Source organism: Oncorhynchus kisutch, unplaced genomic scaffold, assembly GCF_002021735.2.
Source record: "Oncorhynchus kisutch isolate 150728-3 unplaced genomic scaffold, Okis_V2 scaffold2283, whole genome shotgun sequence".
NCBI lineage: Eukaryota > Metazoa > Chordata > Actinopteri > Salmoniformes > Salmonidae > Oncorhynchus > Oncorhynchus kisutch.
In genome coordinates, this window is record NW_022264228.1 from 23,024 (window position 1) to 32,630 (window position 9,607).

A 9,607-nucleotide genomic window follows, 5' to 3' on the forward strand; every position below is an offset into this window, starting at 1 on the left:
TCGCGACTGAAGAAGACAGAATGTGAAAGACACATGAGATGAACTACAGAAGATTTGAACTGAAGCATGGTCAAGAGTTTGGAAGACTGTTATGCTCACAAGTAAAGCACAAAACACTCACATGATGTTCAATCGTTCCAAGCATCGTGGACACGTCAATCGATATCTTCACTGTCATTGCTGCAGAAAGCAAAAAATAACTTTTGGCATAAGGCTCGTTGGTCTAGGGGTATGATTCTCGCTTAGGGTGCGAGAGGTCCCGGGTTCAAATCCCGGATGAGCCCTTTTGCAGATCCTTGAACAAGCTCAGACAGGCAGATCTTGGGCCACTGGTCGGAACACCAACTATCACCTCTTGGGCACAGGACAAGGGGGCTGAATGGATTTGACGATGGACTGCAAATCTATTTTGATATGCACTTGTTGGTTCAAAGTAGCACAACATTTATTATTTTAGATAACCTGCAGAATGTAGGAGCATTTCTGACTTCCACGAACAACGATAATGATTCAAATGTAATACACTTGAAATGACATCCAGCCCCTAAAACAAATGAAGTCCTCATGATCTGCATTGGCCGGGAATCGAACCCGGGTCAACTGCTTGGAAGGCAGCTATGCTCACCACTATACCACCAATGCTATGTGCAGCTCATTAGCCACATGGAGACATCGACTCATATCTTGACCGTCATTTTTGTGGAAAGTGATAATTCTTTCACCAAACAGATCGTTGGTTTGAGTGTATGATTATGGCTTAGGTTGCGAGAGGTCCCTGGTTAAAAAATCTATAATTTGAATCACTACAGGTTACCTTCAGATTAGTCCCGTGACACTTGTGGGGAACGTAGGGCAAAACAGAGAACATTGCGACAAGTGGGGTCACATTAGTTTGTAGCCCAAAGATTTTGGATTCTACAAACAGAAGTTGGCACATAGACGGTTCTGACTTCAGACGAGTCTCCTGACACTTGTGGGGGATGTAGAGAAAAATTGAGAATACCACCGTGTTCGTGAGGGTCTCCCCTTTCCAGAGAGTGGTCATATGAATTTGTAGGTCAAACGGTTCGGAAGCTAGAGATGTTTTTGTGAGAAGACCGATTACAGGTATGTCTTATGGTTTGACAAAGACCGATCTAGGTCCACCATCTTTCACTGCAGATATGGAGGGGTAACATAAGCAGTTGTGGAGGATCGAGACGGATACGCTGAGTCTCAATCTCTCTAGTTGAAAACGGATCTATTTGAATGGGTATTTTCAACATTAATTTACTTTGATTCACGTACCTTTACGTCATTTGACTCAAAATAAATGAGTTCCATTCTTTTTGAAGTCAAATTTTTTCATTTTCTCTTTAAAAAAATGAATTGATCTCATTTTGCACTTCATTCATTTGTAAAAACTCGTCATCAGTTTGCTGTCGCGACTGAAGAAGACAGAATGTGAAAGACACATGAGATGAACTACAGAAGATTTGAACTGAAGCATGGTCAAGAGTTTGGAAGACTGTTATGCTCACAAGTAAAGCACAAAACACTCACATGATGTTCAATCGTTCCAAGCATCGTGGACACGTCAATCGATATCTTCACTGTCATTGCTGCAGAAAGCAAAAAATAACTTTTGGCATAAGGCTCGTTGGTCTAGGGGTATGATTCTCGCTTAGGGTGCGAGAGGTCCCGGGTTCAAATCCCGGATGAGCCCTTTTGCAGATCCTTGAACAAGCTCAGACAGGCAGATCTTGGGCCACTGGTCGGAACACCAACTATCACCTCTTGGGCACAGGACAAGGGGGCTGAATGGATTTGACGATGGACTGCAAATCTATTTTGATATGCACTTGTTGGTTCAAAGTAGCACAACATTTATTATTTTAGATAACCTGCAGAATGTAGGAGCATTTCTGACTTCCACGAACAACGATAATGATTCAAATGTAATACACTTGAAATGACATCCAGCCCCTAAAACAAATGAAGTCCTCATGATCTGCATTGGCCGGGAATCGAACCCGGGTCAACTGCTTGGAAGGCAGCTATGCTCACCACTATACCACCAATGCTATGTGCAGCTCATTAGCCACATGGAGACATCGACTCATATCTTGACCGTCATTTTTGTGGAAAGTGATAATTCTTTCACCAAACAGATCGTTGGTTTGAGTGTATGATTATGGCTTAGGTTGCGAGAGGTCCCTGGTTAAAAAATCTATAATTTGAATCACTACAGGTTACCTTCAGATTAGTCCCGTGACACTTGTGGGGAACGTAGGGCAAAACAGAGAACATTGCGACAAGTGGGGTCACATTAGTTTGTAGCCCAAAGATTTTGGATTCTACAAACAGAAGTTGGCACATAGACGGTTCTGACTTCAGACGAGTCTCCTGACACTTGTGGGGGATGTAGAGAAAAATTGAGAATACCACCGTGTTCGTGAGGGTCTCCCCTTTCCAGAGAGTGGTCATATGAATTTGTAGGTCAAACGGTTCGGAAGCTAGAGATGTTTTTGTGAGAAGACCGATTATAGGTATGTCTTATGGTTTGACAAAGACCGATCTAGGTCCACCATCTTTCACTGCAGATATGGAGGGGTAACATAAGCAGTTGTGGAGGATCGAGACGGATACGCTGAGTCTCAATCTCTCTAGTTGAAAACGGATCTATTTGAATGGGTATTTTCAACATTAATTTACTTTGATTCACGTACCTTTACGTCATTTGACTCAAAATAAATGAGTTCCATTCTTTTTGAAGTCAAATTTTTTCATTTTCTCTTTAAAAAAATGAATTGATCTCATTTTGCACTTCATTCATTTGTAAAAACTCGTCATCAGTTTGCTGTCGCGACTGAAGAAGACAGAATGTGAAAGACACATGAGATGAACTACAGAAGATTTGAACTGAAGCATGGTCAAGAGTTTGGAAGACTGTTATGCTCACAAGTAAAGCACAAAACACTCACATGATGTTCAATCGTTCCAAGCATCGTGGACACGTCAATCGATATCTTCACTGTCATTGCTGCAGAAAGCAAAAAATAACTTTTGGCATAAGGCTCGTTGGTCTAGGGGTATGATTCTCGCTTAGGGTGCGAGAGGTCCCGGGTTCAAATCCCGGATGAGCCCTTTTGCAGATCCTTGAACAAGCTCAGACAGGCAGATCTTGGGCCACTGGTCGGAACACCAACTATCACCTCTTGGGCACAGGACAAGGGGGCTGAATGGATTTGACGATGGACTGCAAATCTATTTTGATATGCACTTGTTGGTTCAAAGTAGCACAACATTTATTATTTTAGATAACCTGCAGAATGTAGGAGCATTTCTGACTTCCACGAACAACGATAATGATTCAAATGTAATACACTTGAAATGACATCCAGCCCCTAAAACAAATGAAGTCCTCATGATCTGCATTGGCCGGGAATCGAACCCGGGTCAACTGCTTGGAAGGCAGCTATGCTCACCACTATACCACCAATGCTATGTGCAGCTCATTAGCCACATGGAGACATCGACTCATATCTTGACCGTCATTTTTGTGGAAAGTGATAATTCTTTCACCAAACAGATCGTTGGTTTGAGTGTATGATTATGGCTTAGGTTGCGAGAGGTCCCTGGTTAAAAAATCTATAATTTGAATCACTACAGGTTACCTTCAGATTAGTCCCGTGACACTTGTGGGGAACGTAGGGCAAAACAGAGAACATTGCGACAAGTGGGGTCACATTAGTTTGTAGCCCAAAGATTTTGGATTCTACAAACAGAAGTTGGCACATAGACGGTTCTGACTTCAGACGAGTCTCCTGACACTTGTGGGGGATGTAGAGAAAAATTGAGAATACCACCGTGTTCGTGAGGGTCTCCCCTTTCCAGAGAGTGGTCATATGAATTTGTAGGTCAAACGGTTCGGAAGCTAGAGATGTTTTTGTGAGAAGACCGATTATAGGTATGTCTTATGGTTTGACAAAGACCGATCTAGGTCCACCATCTTTCACTGCAGATATGGAGGGGTAACATAAGCAGTTGTGGAGGATCGAGACGGATACGCTGAGTCTCAATCTCTCTAGTTGAAAACGGATCTATTTGAATGGGTATTTTCAACATTAATTTACTTTGATTCACGTACCTTTACGTCATTTGACTCAAAATAAATGAGTTCCATTCTTTTTGAAGTCAAATTTTTTCATTTTCTCTTTAAAAAAATGAATTGATCTCATTTTGCACTTCATTCATTTGTAAAAACTCGTCATCAGTTTGCTGTCGCGACTGAAGAAGACAGAATGTGAAAGACACATGAGATGAACTACAGAAGATTTGAACTGAAGCATGGTCAAGAGTTTGGAAGACTGTTATGCTCACAAGTAAAGCACAAAACACTCACATGATGTTCAATCGTTCCAAGCATCGTGGACACGTCAATCGATATCTTCACTGTCATTGCTGCAGAAAGCAAAAAATAACTTTTGGCATAAGGCTCGTTGGTCTAGGGGTATGATTCTCGCTTAGGGTGCGAGAGGTCCCGGGTTCAAATCCCGGATGAGCCCTTTTGCAGATCCTTGAACAAGCTCAGACAGGCAGATCTTGGGCCACTGGTCGGAACACCAACTATCACCTCTTGGGCACAGGACAAGGGGGCTGAATGGATTTGACGATGGACTGCAAATCTATTTTGATATGCACTTGTTGGTTCAAAGTAGCACAACATTTATTATTTTAGATAACCTGCAGAATGTAGGAGCATTTCTGACTTCCACGAACAACGATAATGATTCAAATGTAATACACTTGAAATGACATCCAGCCCCTAAAACAAATGAAGTCCTCATGATCTGCATTGGCCGGGAATCGAACCCGGGTCAACTGCTTGGAAGGCAGCTATGCTCACCACTATACCACCAATGCTATGTGCAGCTCATTAGCCACATGGAGACATCGACTCATATCTTGACCGTCATTTTTGTGGAAAGTGATAATTCTTTCACCAAACAGATCGTTGGTTTGAGTGTATGATTATGGCTTAGGTTGCGAGAGGTCCCTGGTTAAAAAATCTATAATTTGAATCACTACAGGTTACCTTCAGATTAGTCCCGTGACACTTGTGGGGAACGTAGGGCAAAACAGAGAACATTGCGACAAGTGGGGTCACATTAGTTTGTAGCCCAAAGATTTTGGATTCTACAAACAGAAGTTGGCACATAGACGGTTCTGACTTCAGACGAGTCTCCTGACACTTGTGGGGGATGTAGAGAAAAATTGAGAATACCACCGTGTTCGTGAGGGTCTCCCCTTTCCAGAGAGTGGTCATATGAATTTGTAGGTCAAACGGTTCGGAAGCTAGAGATGTTTTTGTGAGAAGACCGATTATAGGTATGTCTTATGGTTTGACAAAGACCGATCTAGGTCCACCATCTTTCACTGCAGATATGGAGGGGTAACATAAGCAGTTGTGGAGGATCGAGACGGATACGCTGAGTCTCAATCTCTCTAGTTGAAAACGGATCTATTTGAATGGGTATTTTCAACATTAATTTACTTTGATTCACGTACCTTTACGTCATTTGACTCAAAATAAATGAGTTCCATTCTTTTTGAAGTCAAATTTTTTCATTTTCTCTTTAAAAAAATGAATTGATCTCATTTTGCACTTCATTCATTTGTAAAAACTCGTCATCAGTTTGCTGTCGCGACTGAAGAAGACAGAATGTGAAAGACACATGAGATGAACTACAGAAGATTTGAACTGAAGCATGGTCAAGAGTTTGGAAGACTGTTATGCTCACAAGTAAAGCACAAAACACTCACATGATGTTCAATCGTTCCAAGCATCGTGGACACGTCAATCGATATCTTCACTGTCATTGCTGCAGAAAGCAAAAAATAACTTTTGGCATAAGGCTCGTTGGTCTAGGGGTATGATTCTCGCTTAGGGTGCGAGAGGTCCCGGGTTCAAATCCCGGATGAGCCCTTTTGCAGATCCTTGAACAAGCTCAGACAGGCAGATCTTGGGCCACTGGTCGGAACACCAACTATCACCTCTTGGGCACAGGACAAGGGGGCTGAATGGATTTGACGATGGACTGCAAATCTATTTTGATATGCACTTGTTGGTTCAAAGTAGCACAACATTTATTATTTTAGATAACCTGCAGAATGTAGGAGCATTTCTGACTTCCACGAACAACGATAATGATTCAAATGTAATACACTTGAAATGACATCCAGCCCCTAAAACAAATGAAGTCCTCATGATCTGCATTGGCCGGGAATCGAACCCGGGTCAACTGCTTGGAAGGCAGCTATGCTCACCACTATACCACCAATGCTATGTGCAGCTCATTAGCCACATGGAGACATCGACTCATATCTTGACCGTCATTTTTGTGGAAAGTGATAATTCTTTCACCAAACAGATCGTTGGTTTGAGTGTATGATTATGGCTTAGGTTGCGAGAGGTCCCTGGTTAAAAAATCTATAATTTGAATCACTACAGGTTACCTTCAGATTAGTCCCGTGACACTTGTGGGGAACGTAGGGCAAAACAGAGAACATTGCGACAAGTGGGGTCACATTAGTTTGTAGCCCAAAGATTTTGGATTCTACAAACAGAAGTTGGCACATAGACGGTTCTGACTTCAGACGAGTCTCCTGACACTTGTGGGGGATGTAGAGAAAAATTGAGAATACCACCGTGTTCGTGAGGGTCTCCCCTTTCCAGAGAGTGGTCATATGAATTTGTAGGTCAAACGGTTCGGAAGCTAGAGATGTTTTTGTGAGAAGACCGATTATAGGTATGTCTTATGGTTTGACAAAGACCGATCTAGGTCCACCATCTTTCACTGCAGATATGGAGGGGTAACATAAGCAGTTGTGGAGGATCGAGACGGATACGCTGAGTCTCAATCTCTCTAGTTGAAAACGGATCTATTTGAATGGGTATTTTCAACATTAATTTACTTTGATTCACGTACCTTTACGTCATTTGACTCAAAATAAATGAGTTCCATTCTTTTTGAAGTCAAATTTTTTCATTTTCTCTTTAAAAAAATGAATTGATCTCATTTTGCACTTCATTCATTTGTAAAAACTCGTCATCAGTTTGCTGTCGCGACTGAAGAAGACAGAATGTGAAAGACACATGAGATGAACTACAGAAGATTTGAACTGAAGCATGGTCAAGAGTTTGGAAGACTGTTATGCTCACAAGTAAAGCACAAAACACTCACATGATGTTCAATCGTTCCAAGCATCGTGGACACGTCAATCGATATCTTCACTGTCATTGCTGCAGAAAGCAAAAAATAACTTTTGGCATAAGGCTCGTTGGTCTAGGGGTATGATTCTCGCTTAGGGTGCGAGAGGTCCCGGGTTCAAATCCCGGATGAGCCCTTTTGCAGATCCTTGAACAAGCTCAGACAGGCAGATCTTGGGCCACTGGTCGGAACACCAACTATCACCTCTTGGGCACAGGACAAGGGGGCTGAATGGATTTGACGATGGACTGCAAATCTATTTTGATATGCACTTGTTGGTTCAAAGTAGCACAACATTTATTATTTTAGATAACCTGCAGAATGTAGGAGCATTTCTGACTTCCACGAACAACGATAATGATTCAAATGTAATACACTTGAAATGACATCCAGCCCCTAAAACAAATGAAGTCCTCATGATCTGCATTGGCCGGGAATCGAACCCGGGTCAACTGCTTGGAAGGCAGCTATGCTCACCACTATACCACCAATGCTATGTGCAGCTCATTAGCCACATGGAGACATCGACTCATATCTTGACCGTCATTTTTGTGGAAAGTGATAATTCTTTCACCAAACAGATCGTTGGTTTGAGTGTATGATTATGGCTTAGGTTGCGAGAGGTCCCTGGTTAAAAAATCTATAATTTGAATCACTACAGGTTACCTTCAGATTAGTCCCGTGACACTTGTGGGGAACGTAGGGCAAAACAGAGAACATTGCGACAAGTGGGGTCACATTAGTTTGTAGCCCAAAGATTTTGGATTCTACAAACAGAAGTTGGCACATAGACGGTTCTGACTTCAGACGAGTCTCCTGACACTTGTGGGGGATGTAGAGAAAAATTGAGAACACCACCGTGTTCGTGAGGGTCTCCCCTTTCCAGAGAGTGGTCATATGAATTTGTAGGTCAAACGGTTCGGAAGCTAGAGATGTTTTTGTGAGAAGACCGATTATAGGTATGTCTTATGGTTTGACAAAGACCGATCTAGGTCCACCATCTTTCACTGCAGATATGGAGGGGTAACATAAGCAGTTGTGGAGGATCGAGACGGATACGCTGAGTCTCAATCTCTCTAGTTGAAAACGGATCTATTTGAATGGGTATTTTCAACATTAATTTACTTTGATTCACGTACCTTTACGTCATTTGACTCAAAATAAATGAGTTCCATTCTTTTTGAAGTCAAATTTTTTCATTTTCTCTTTAAAAAAATGAATTGATCTCATTTTGCACTTCATTCATTTGTAAAAACTCGTCATCAGTTTGCTGTCGCGACTGAAGAAGACAGAATGTGAAAGACACATGAGATGAACTACAGAAGATTTGAACTGAAGCATGGTCAAGAGTTTGGAAGACTGTTATGCTCACAAGTAAAGCACAAAACACTCACATGATGTTCAATCGTTCCAAGCATCGTGGACACGTCAATCGATATCTTCACTGTCATTGCTGCAGAAAGCAAAAAATAACTTTTGGCATAAGGCTCGTTGGTCTAGGGGTATGATTCTCGCTTAGGGTGCGAGAGGTCCCGGGTTCAAATCCCGGATGAGCCCTTTTGCAGATCCTTGAACAAGCTCAGACAGGCAGATCTTGGGCCACTGGTCGGAACACCAACTATCACCTCTTGGGCACAGGACAAGGGGGCTGAATGGATTTGACGATGGACTGCAAATCTATTTTGATATGCACTTGTTGGTTCAAAGTAGCACAACATTTATTATTTTAGATAACCTGCAGAATGTAGGAGCATTTCTGACTTCCACGAACAACGATAATGATTCAAATGTAATACACTTGAAATGACATCCAGCCCCTAAAACAAATGAAGTCCTCATGATCTGCATTGGCCGGGAATCGAACCCGGGTCAACTGCTTGGAAGGCAGCTATGCTCACCACTATACCACCAATGCTATGTGCAGCTCATTAGCCACATGGAGACATCGACTCATATCTTGACCGTCATTTTTGTGGAAAGTGATAATTCTTTCACCAAACAGATCGTTGGTTTGAGTGTATGATTATGGCTTAGGTTGCGAGAGGTCCCTGGTTAAAAAATCTATAATTTGAATCACTACAGGTTACCTTCAGATTAGTCCCGTGACACTTGTGGGGAACGTAGGGCAAAAACAGAGAACATTGCGACAAGTGGGGGTCACATTAGTTTGTAGCCCAAAGATTTTGGATTCTACAAACAGAAGTTGGCACATAGACGGTTCTGACTTCAGACGAGTCTCCTGACACTTGTGGGGGGATGTAGAGAAAAATTGAGAACACCACCGTGTTTCGTGGAGGGTCTCCCCTTTTCCAGAGAGTGGTCATATGAATTTGTAGGTCAAACGGTTCGGAAGC

General features: G+C 42.2%; 14 non-coding genes across 14 annotated transcripts; 7 read left to right on the top strand and 7 right to left on the bottom strand.

The window, feature by feature from the left end:
* The first annotated feature begins 212 nt into the window (after positions 1-212).
* trnap-agg (transfer RNA proline (anticodon AGG)) lies at positions 213-284 on the top strand. Its single transcript has one exon. It is a non-coding gene; the product is annotated as a tRNA-Pro (tRNA).
* Positions 285-570: 286 nt separating this feature from the next.
* trnag-ucc (transfer RNA glycine (anticodon UCC)) lies at positions 571-642 on the bottom strand. The gene has a single exon. It is a non-coding gene; the product is annotated as a tRNA-Gly (tRNA).
* Positions 643-1,633: 991 nt separating this feature from the next.
* trnap-agg (transfer RNA proline (anticodon AGG)) lies at positions 1,634-1,705 on the top strand. The gene has a single exon. It is a non-coding gene; the product is annotated as a tRNA-Pro (tRNA).
* A 286-nt stretch (positions 1,706-1,991) lies between these two features.
* Positions 1,992-2,063, bottom strand: trnag-ucc (transfer RNA glycine (anticodon UCC)). Its single transcript has one exon. It is a non-coding gene; the product is annotated as a tRNA-Gly (tRNA).
* Positions 2,064-3,054: 991 nt separating this feature from the next.
* On the top strand, positions 3,055-3,126 carry trnap-agg (transfer RNA proline (anticodon AGG)). Its single transcript has one exon. It is a non-coding gene; the product is annotated as a tRNA-Pro (tRNA).
* Positions 3,127-3,412: 286 nt separating this feature from the next.
* On the bottom strand, positions 3,413-3,484 carry trnag-ucc (transfer RNA glycine (anticodon UCC)). Its single transcript has one exon. It is a non-coding gene; the product is annotated as a tRNA-Gly (tRNA).
* Positions 3,485-4,475: 991 nt separating this feature from the next.
* Positions 4,476-4,547, top strand: trnap-agg (transfer RNA proline (anticodon AGG)). The gene has a single exon. It is a non-coding gene; the product is annotated as a tRNA-Pro (tRNA).
* Positions 4,548-4,833: 286 nt separating this feature from the next.
* On the bottom strand, positions 4,834-4,905 carry trnag-ucc (transfer RNA glycine (anticodon UCC)). Its single transcript has one exon. It is a non-coding gene; the product is annotated as a tRNA-Gly (tRNA).
* Positions 4,906-5,896: 991 nt separating this feature from the next.
* trnap-agg (transfer RNA proline (anticodon AGG)) lies at positions 5,897-5,968 on the top strand. The gene has a single exon. It is a non-coding gene; the product is annotated as a tRNA-Pro (tRNA).
* Positions 5,969-6,254: 286 nt separating this feature from the next.
* Positions 6,255-6,326, bottom strand: trnag-ucc (transfer RNA glycine (anticodon UCC)). Its single transcript has one exon. It is a non-coding gene; the product is annotated as a tRNA-Gly (tRNA).
* A 991-nt stretch (positions 6,327-7,317) lies between these two features.
* Positions 7,318-7,389, top strand: trnap-agg (transfer RNA proline (anticodon AGG)). The gene has a single exon. It is a non-coding gene; the product is annotated as a tRNA-Pro (tRNA).
* A 286-nt stretch (positions 7,390-7,675) lies between these two features.
* trnag-ucc (transfer RNA glycine (anticodon UCC)) lies at positions 7,676-7,747 on the bottom strand. Its single transcript has one exon. It is a non-coding gene; the product is annotated as a tRNA-Gly (tRNA).
* Positions 7,748-8,738: 991 nt separating this feature from the next.
* trnap-agg (transfer RNA proline (anticodon AGG)) lies at positions 8,739-8,810 on the top strand. The gene has a single exon. It is a non-coding gene; the product is annotated as a tRNA-Pro (tRNA).
* Positions 8,811-9,096: 286 nt separating this feature from the next.
* On the bottom strand, positions 9,097-9,168 carry trnag-ucc (transfer RNA glycine (anticodon UCC)). Its single transcript has one exon. It is a non-coding gene; the product is annotated as a tRNA-Gly (tRNA).
* Positions 9,169-9,607: the final 439 nt, after the last annotated feature.